General features: G+C 52.6%; 1 long non-coding RNA gene across 1 annotated transcript in view; it reads right to left on the bottom strand.

Annotated features, from left to right (window-relative positions):
* Positions 1-2,130: 2,130 nt before the first annotated feature.
* Positions 2,131-8,631, bottom strand: part of LOC114486809 (uncharacterized) — a 42,934-nt gene continuing 36,433 nt past the window's right edge. Inside the window, exon 3 of the long non-coding RNA XR_003681098.1 lies at positions 2,131-2,848. This is a non-coding gene — a long non-coding RNA (uncharacterized lncRNA). The remainder of the gene's footprint in view (positions 2,849-8,631) is intronic.

The following is an 8,631-nucleotide window of genomic DNA, read 5'->3' on the forward strand; positions in this document are numbered from 1 at the left end:
TTTTCCTCTCTGCCTCAGCGTCCTCAGCTGTAAAATGGGGATGAAGCCTGTATCACGGAGGTCGTGAAGAGTCACCAAACTCGTGCACGGAGGCCACTGAGCGAGGACTGGCTCACAGCACGGGCTCAGCACAGGTGAGCTCTTTGATTGACATTCTCTCGGGCGCGGCTTCGGTGCTAAGCAGCCTTGTGACCTTGAGTAACTTACTTTCTTTGCAACCCAACATGAAAGAAGGTGACCATCCTTCAGGGAGCCTGTTGCGCGGTTGGCAAGTACACAGCTTCCGAGAAAGCGGATCCCCAAAGGAAGAGATGACTCTGCACCCCTGCCCAGGAGAATCACATGCTCGGAATCCTAATTTTCGGACATTGGTCTTTGGTTTCTCAGTCGTTCAAAAGGGCCAGTACTGTGAAAATAGTCCATCGCTCCCTCCCCATGGCTCGGAAGGTCTTGTCAGGAGATAGTATTTATAGAGGAAGGAGTTGTTTCCTAAAAGCTCCAAGTCCCAGAAACCTTTTTTAAAAGCAAAGGTGAAAGGTCGGTGTGGCTCCCCGGGGTGGTCACACGCATCTGTCACCCTGTCCACGTCACCGTAGCACAGGGCGTGACGGCGTGATTCAGGGTACGTGTGTCACGTGTGCGTGTGTGCACGTGTGTGATGCCCTCGGAGCAGCCTCGCGCCTGGAGGCACAAATTCCCCTGCACTGAAGACGGCCCTGGGGGGTGAGAACAGGATCAGCGACACCCAGGTCAAGTACCACAGCTCGGATGTTGGCTGGGAATTTGCCAAACAGCAACATCTGTTAGCAAGGCCACCGTGGTGTCACTACCATTTGAAAGCACTTGACAGACGAGACAATAGTCTCACACCTGCACTCAGTCACTTTATCCTCACCCAGGATGCACGTTTGTGCAAGTCATTAGCCCATTTCTCAGCTGAGGAAACTGAGGCAGCTCATAGCCATGTCCTGCTGGAGTTCACGTAATGAGAGGCAGAGCTGCGACAGCACAGGTCTCTGACTCTGATCACCTGGCAAAGGCCATCCCAGGCATTGGCATCAAGGAGACACCACTGGGTCACTGTGTCTGGCAGTAATTCCATCACTGTCCTCTGCGCTGAAGGCCCCTCCCCCTGACTTCCTCCCTGTCCCTTATCTCTTAAACACAAGCAGCTACCACTACCAGGCACAAAGGAAAAGAGCAAGCCTCGCACACCAAGACTGACACCCAGCTTGTGACGTGGCCCAGCCAGGCCTCCTGCCCGCCCGCCCGCCCGCCCGCCCGCACCGCGAAGGCTTAGCCCGGAGAAAAGCAGTGAGGAGGGAGGGGAGGCGAGCCCAGGGCCTCTTCCCGGGGCCTCCCTGCTGTCTTCATACCCCAGGGCTGCACAGCAAAGGGACTTTGAACAGCTCTAGAGCCAGAAGTCCCGACATCGTGGGCTCAGAGGCCTCAGCCCTCTGAAGGCTCCAGGGCAGGATGCCTCCTGCCTGCTCCGGCCGCTCCAGTCCCTCCAGCCTCTGGTGGCTGCCGGCTCGGGGCCGCTTCACCCCGCATCCTCGCGCGCCTTCATCCCTGTGGGTCTCTGGGTCCCCTCCTCTTCTCATAAGGACACCGCTCATTGGATTTAGAGCCCACCCTAATCCAGCATGACCTCATCCCCACTTAACTAATTATACCTGCAAAGACCCTATTTCCAAATAAGGCCACAATGTAAGGTTCTGGGTGGACACAAATTTGGGGGGTGGATGTGAATTTGGGGGGTGGACACAAATTTGGGGGCTGGACACACCAGCTGATCGGTGCCCCAGCCTCACCGCACCACACCTCCCCTGAAAAATGGAGCTGGAGAAGACCACCCAGAGGAGCATCAGATCAGCGTTCCAGCTCCTGGCAGAGATGAGTCACTCCATCATCAGGAAGGCCAGAGAAGGGGGCTGGGGTCCCAGCACCCCACTTCCTCCCACCTCTCGGCCCTTCTAGTGCGAACGTTTGTATCCATTGATACAAATGGCCAAGAACCTTCCATTTGTGTAACACGCCATCTCCTTCCACAGCTAAAGAACTCTTGGGGTCGTAGAATATGGATGACTTTCCATTTTTTTCCCATGTATTCAGACGTGACACAGCACTCCAAAATTTCCAAAGGATATGGATTCGGGGGGGTGGAGGAGGGTGAGATGTAGGCTCATCCAGTTTGACTTAGTCCATACTGGGGGCACCACTGCACTGTTTCCTGAGGTCTATACAGGCTGGGGAAGACACGTTTCTGTAACGTCGATGGCCCTCATTCCTCAGAGGGTCTGCCTTGTACAGCACGTCTAACAACTTAGTTTCTGAGTAGATGGCTTCCCAAGTTAGATGACTCTCCATATTGGAAAAGACCTGCGTTTGGGGTCGGAAGTCCTGGCTGGGCTTCTGGGCTTTATGACATGGGGCAAATCGGTTCATTCTCAGCCAGAGTTTTCCCACTGGTCTTACGGAGAGAGATGAGGGTTGAAAACACCCTCACGAGAGGCTGGCCTGTGACGGCCGGTGGTCACAATAGGAGTGAGGATGCCACCCAGCTGTACACGCTGCACACGCGCGCATCTGTCTCACCACTTATCAGAATGTATCGCGGGACAGCTGAGATGTTCCCCCTGGGTCAGAAAGGAGAGGGGTGAGGGCAGATGACAGCTCCCTACGATAGGGCTCTCTAAGAAGGAAAGTCCAGCAGAACATTATGGGAGACCGATCACTTGGAAGAAACACTGCGTGTTGTGTGGCCAGGAGATTCAAGGTTTAGATCAGAAGAAGTGTTTAAAGTATGAAGTACCAGGGAATCACTCTAACCTTCAGTGAGTGACACCTGATGGAAAAAAAAAAAGAATACAGAATTAACCCAAGCAGCGCAAGTCTCCACGGCATAGCCAGCTGTCCCTGGGGAACTCTTGACTTTGAGCTTGAAATGTTTCGCTTTTTTTAACCTAAACTAAATGGAGGAGCTCGCCAGCAGCACAGAACGACGGGAAAGCTCACCCCAGGGCCCTGGCACCTCCCGCCCCATCCCACCCGGCTTCCCACCCGCTCCTTCCCCTGGCAGGTCAGAACCCTGCCAGCCTGACCAGGCCCACGGAAGGTTCTGTATTGCCCACCAGCAGCCAGCAAGATCCAGAGCCTCACGTGGACACACACCCCTCACAGCGCTTCACATCCAAAGACCGAGGTCCCTGGGTACAGCCCAAAGCCACTCAGCGAGGAGAGGGGCTCAAGGTTCAAATCAGCCCCTCCCCGCCCCCGCCCTACCCCTCCTTCCTCACTACTCTTAAGGGTACGTGAAGAATTAGCAATGTTTCTGTTGTGGAGCAATGTTTCTAAGGTTGTATTCAGTGGGCTGCATCTTTTCCAGAAAAATGTTTCAGTTTTATGTTTTCATTTCAGTGATAATATAAATGTAAGAAATGATTCTACTTTCACAAATTCACAGTTGAAGGATAGATTCATAGAATAAGACTAACTCAGTGTTTTACAAATGAGAGAATCCTTGATTTTTCCTCCTTTAAGTGGGATCTGAGCATTACTCAAATCTGGAGGGATAAAAAATAAGTGTCAGGATATTATCCATAATCCAGTGGTTCTCAAGGTGTGTTTTCCCAACCAGAAGCGTCAGCGTCCCCTGGGAGCTTGTTAGAAATGCAAACTCTTGGACCTCACCTCAGAGGTGAGTTTTCTGAATCAGAAACTGAAATCTGGGTTTTAACAAGCCCTCCAGGAGATTCTGCCCCTAAGGAAAGCCTGAGAAAATGATGAATATTCAAACTATTATGCTAGAAACGGGAATTCGAGCAGATCTAGCAGCATTTAATTGAACCAAGGGCATTTCTGCACATATTTTCACCTGCTGCCTATTTCACTGTGGAACGGGTCCCTTTTGACCAATCACATAACACACAGCTCCTGATGCTGCTCTATGCTGGAGAGCTCACATCATTCACTGGGCACTTAATCCTCCCAACAAACTTTGAGATTAAAAAAAAAAAAAAACTTATTAACTGCATTTCACAGATGAGAAAAACTAGGGCCCAGAGAGGTTAAGCAATTTTCCCAAAGTCACACAGCGGATCTGGACAAAGTTAGAGATGGCATCCGTATTGCCTGATCCCCACTCTCACAAGTCATCAACTCTGCAGGAAAGAATCATTCAGAGATGGTGTCTAGAATAGAAGAGACACCTATCCTGCAAGGGACGTCAGAGGCAATCAAGTCCAACCCTGAAGGACCAGGGGGGAAGGCAACCCCCAGGGTCCCCAAGCAGAGCCAGGACAAACCCTGATGCCTGCGACTTCTCGGCTGGCATCCTCCTCCCGAACCATAGCGCACTTTGCACTCAGAAAGGCAATTGGCCCTGGACGGCACGGGAGGGGAGGGCTCTGAGGCCAGGGGTCCGTGGGCACTTCCAAAGCTTCCACGGTTCCCAAAACGTAAGAACTAGAGGCCCGACCTAACGTGAACAAGAGAATTTCTGAATGCCAATGAATAATGGGCCCAATAGCTATCTTCTCTGGAGAAGAACGTTTTATCAGCAGTAGGTCTAGTTGTCATAATTCAGCCTTTTCTGAGGAGGTCATGACTCTTCCCGACACCCTCTAGCCTGCTTCCGGTTCCGTCCCACCTGGATGCGGAGCTGTCCCAATGTAACCCTCCTTTTTCTCTTTTTTCTTCCCTGTCACTTTGTCACTTTTGTTTTCAGGACTACTGCCCCCACCCCACTCCCATACCCCACTGCAGTCTCTGCAAGTCTTCTGCTCTACGAAGGGTGAGTTTCCTTTTATTTTATTCTGGAAGATTCTAACACAATTGGCTCTCACCTTTATCCCTGGGTTCCAGGATGGAATTTCGAGCTCTGACCATTTTCCTGGAAGTGCCCATTTTTTTCTTTAAAAAGGTACCTCTTGATGCCCTTATTTGTGTCCACCTCTGCATCCTGAATGAGTGCTTCTTCTTGTGTGACCACTATGTAGGTTTTTTTTTTAACTCGTTGATTTACAATGCTGTTCCAATTTCTGCTGTACAGCAAAGTAACTCAGTTATACACATATTTACATTCCCTTTTTTATATTCTTTTCCATTATGGTTTATCACAGGATATTGAGTATAGTTCTCTGTGCTATACAGTAGGACCTTGTTGTTTATCCATTCTATATGTAACAGTTTGCATCTACCAACCCCCAATTCCCAGTCCATCCCTCTCCCTCCCCACCACCCCTTAGCAACCACAAGTCTGATCTCTATGTCCATGAGTCTGTTTCCATTTCGTAGATAGATTCATTTGTGTCGTATTTTAGATTCCACATATAAGTGATATCATATGGTATTTGCCTTTCTCTTTCTGACTTACTTCACTTAGTATGATCATCTCCAGGTCCGTCCATGTCGCTGCCAATGGCATTATTTCCTTCTTTCTTATGGCTGAGTAGTGTTCTATCACAATGTAGGTTTTCATCAGAGATTTGTTTTTCCCCAAACACTTGGTCTCAGCATCTGGCCCTTCTGGTCCTGCTACCATGTCATCTTAACAACATGCCTGCATTTTGCACCTTCGCTACACGAGGCACCTGCCGCCTGGCATCATCTCTGCCCCCCAAGAAGGCTTACCAAGTCCCCCAGGAAGACAGGACATATATTCACCCAACAACAAACTCAGGAACACGGTGAGCTCACTGAGTAGCTTAGGTAACACCCCCACTGAGTGAGCCACAGGCCTGGGCTTAGAAAGCACAGAATTATGACAAGGGGGCTATGGGTACAGAGGTCAATCAAGCAGCGTCTGAAAACTCAACAAGTACAATGAACTGTTTCTTGACAACATGTAAGGATTAGGATTGTTGGGATTGACGAAACCCACCTTCCTTGAAAGAGTTAGGAATTTACAACACCTTTGTGACAATCAACACCTTTTCTCAATCAACAAATGCCAAGATCCTATGGGTCTTCAAGATGTGTTGAATCACAAGGACCCTCATTTTCCAAAGAGCTGGGAGACCCTGGTCTGGGCTGTAGGTGTGTTGGGAGGTTGAGGTCTGAGAGGGGTGGGGACAGGCTCTCCAGGGGAAGGGACTTCTTGGCTTTTGTTTTAACCCCAACCCGCCGTGCATCTGCCTGTTCGCATCTGAAGATCAGAAAGCACTTTTGTTCGGGGCAGCCATTCACCTGGGCAAGCTTGGGCCCTCAGGACACGGCTCCCCGCGACATCCCCCAGCACCTCCAGGCCTTGCTCACTCCCCACCCGGCCAGGCAAGATGGGTCGATGGAAAATGCAGCCCCTGGAGCCAGAAGCCTCCCCTGGGGACGCAAGCAGAGCTGGCGGGTGTCCTCCACTTGGGTGCAGAGCGCCATCCGTGGGTTCTGTCCCCGTCCCGTCAAGACCCCTCTCCCACTGAGGAGCACGGATTTGCTCTTTGGAGCTTCCGTAGTGTTTTGGGGTGGGAGGCGGAGAAAGGAAGTGGAATCACCTCAAATGCCCACAGACGACTGATTTGCACCAATGGTAACGTGCTGGGAAGGTAGAGTAGTTCTCGTTGCTCTGGAGGCACGTGAATTGTATGAATAAAAGAGCCGATCGCCAACTTCCAAGATGGGCAAAAGGAGCTGAGGGGCCAACCCCACACACCGCCCCCAAATAGAAATATTCGTTTTGAATATTCAGACCTGGAGGTTCACCCTCAAGTGTCCTAAGGAGGCCAGGCTAGGATGGAAAGCCGCCCCAAGCTACTCCAGTCCCCTTATTCCTGACGCCTGTCCTGTTCCTGCACCAGCTCACAGAACCTGATCCTGAATCGGGCCCTAAAGCCAGTCCCCCTCCCCAGGCCCAGGCTCACGTGGCATCAGCGCCCACCTGTCCTGCCGCCCGGCCTCCCACTCGACATGCCCCAACCAGTCACTGCCCTCGTTCCCGGCTGCGTCCAGGCCCCGGGGAGCAAAGCCCTGAGCCCTCCGGGCCGTGGTCCCCCTGCTATCGCCAGCCCCTCCCTCCACACGCCTGCCATGTCCAGCTCGCACGGTTTCCCATACGTGCCAGCGCCGCTGCCTTCACGCTCTGCCCGTTCCAGGAATTCCCTTCCCCCTCGTGCCCCCGGAGACTCCATCAGTCCCGCCCTAGCACCTCGCCCTCAGACATCGGTCCCGCCCTAACCCTTATGGAGCCCACCCTGGAGAGGGCCGGGGGCAGCGACGTTCACAGGCCAGAGGCGCTGTGCTCTCACGGAGCCCAGTGCTCGCGAGAAACTCAACAGTTACCCGCGTGGCTATTTAACTACAATTAATGTGAGTGCAACAGAGGAAGAGAACGCCCTGTGCCACAAGATGACCGGTGGGCCGGGGCCCTGGGGGGAACGGGGCAGGGGATGTCACCTGCAGGGGACCTAGGGGCCACCCTTTTGGAAGGAGAAGCAAACGTTCCTATCAGGATGCCTAACGAGCTCGCATCTCTCACCTGGATGGCCACGAGTTGGTCATCTGGGCCATCCAGGTGAGAGATAATGAAGGCTTGGTCCTGCGGGAGATGCTGGAGGCTGAGCCAGAGGCACAGGACTCAGGTCGTGGGAGAGGAAGGCAGCGGGTATTAGCCAGCATCTCTCAAGAAACCAGACTTAGAATATATTTATAAGGATTTGGCTCCAGTAATTACAGAGGCTGAGAAGTCCCTGGACCTGTAGTCAGCGAGCTGGAGACCCAGGGGCGCTGACGGCGCAGTTTCGGTCAGAGTCTGAAGAAGATCGATGTCCCAGCTCGAGTGGTCCAGCAGAGAGAGCAAATGCTCCCTTCCTCCATCGTTTGTTCTCTCTGGACCCTCAAAGAATGGGCTGAGGCCCACCCACCCCGGAGAGGGCAACCTGCTTTACTCAATCTACCGATTAAATGCTCAGCGCATCCAGAAAAACCCTCACAGACACACCCAGAACAAGCTTTAACCAGAATCCAAAGCACCCTGTAACCCAGTTGCACATACATTAGCTATCGTAGGGAGTTATGACTCCAAGAAACAGGGGCCGCGCCCCCAGGGAAGGAGTGGGGGCAGGGGAGGGGAGGGAGGCCGTGCGTGTGGTCTGGACCCGCTGAGTCTGGGGGCCTGGGACACACCCGCGTGGAGAGGTAAGTCACCCACGTGGATGCAGAGCTCAGATGGGAAGAAGCAGCTGGGGTAAAGCTGGGGCAGCGCAGGCACCTGGGGCCCCAGGCGATCACGAACTTGCCGAAGGCAAAAGGGGCCGGAGCGAGAGGCACATTCACGGCTGAGCCCTGGGGAACCCACCTCCCCTGGGGGCCCTGCACTCCACCTACACCGGCCCCTCATTCAGCCGTTCGCTCACCCCACAATATAGTTCTGCGTGATGGCAAAGGTGTATTCATTTTAGATGTTTTGGCTGTTCTTTTTTTTTTTAACATCTTTATTGGAGTGTAATTGCTTTACAATGGTGTGTTAGTTTCTGCTGTATAACAAAGTGAATCAGCTATACATATGCATAAATCCCCATATCCCCTCCCTCTTGCGTCTCCCTCCCACCCTCCCTATCCCACCCCTCTAGGCGGTCACAAAGCACCGAGCTGATCTCCCTGTGCTATGTGGCTGCTTCCCACTAGCTATCTATGTTA

This window comes from Physeter macrocephalus, chromosome 8 (assembly GCF_002837175.3).
Source record: "Physeter macrocephalus isolate SW-GA chromosome 8, ASM283717v5, whole genome shotgun sequence".
NCBI lineage: Eukaryota > Metazoa > Chordata > Mammalia > Artiodactyla > Physeteridae > Physeter > Physeter macrocephalus.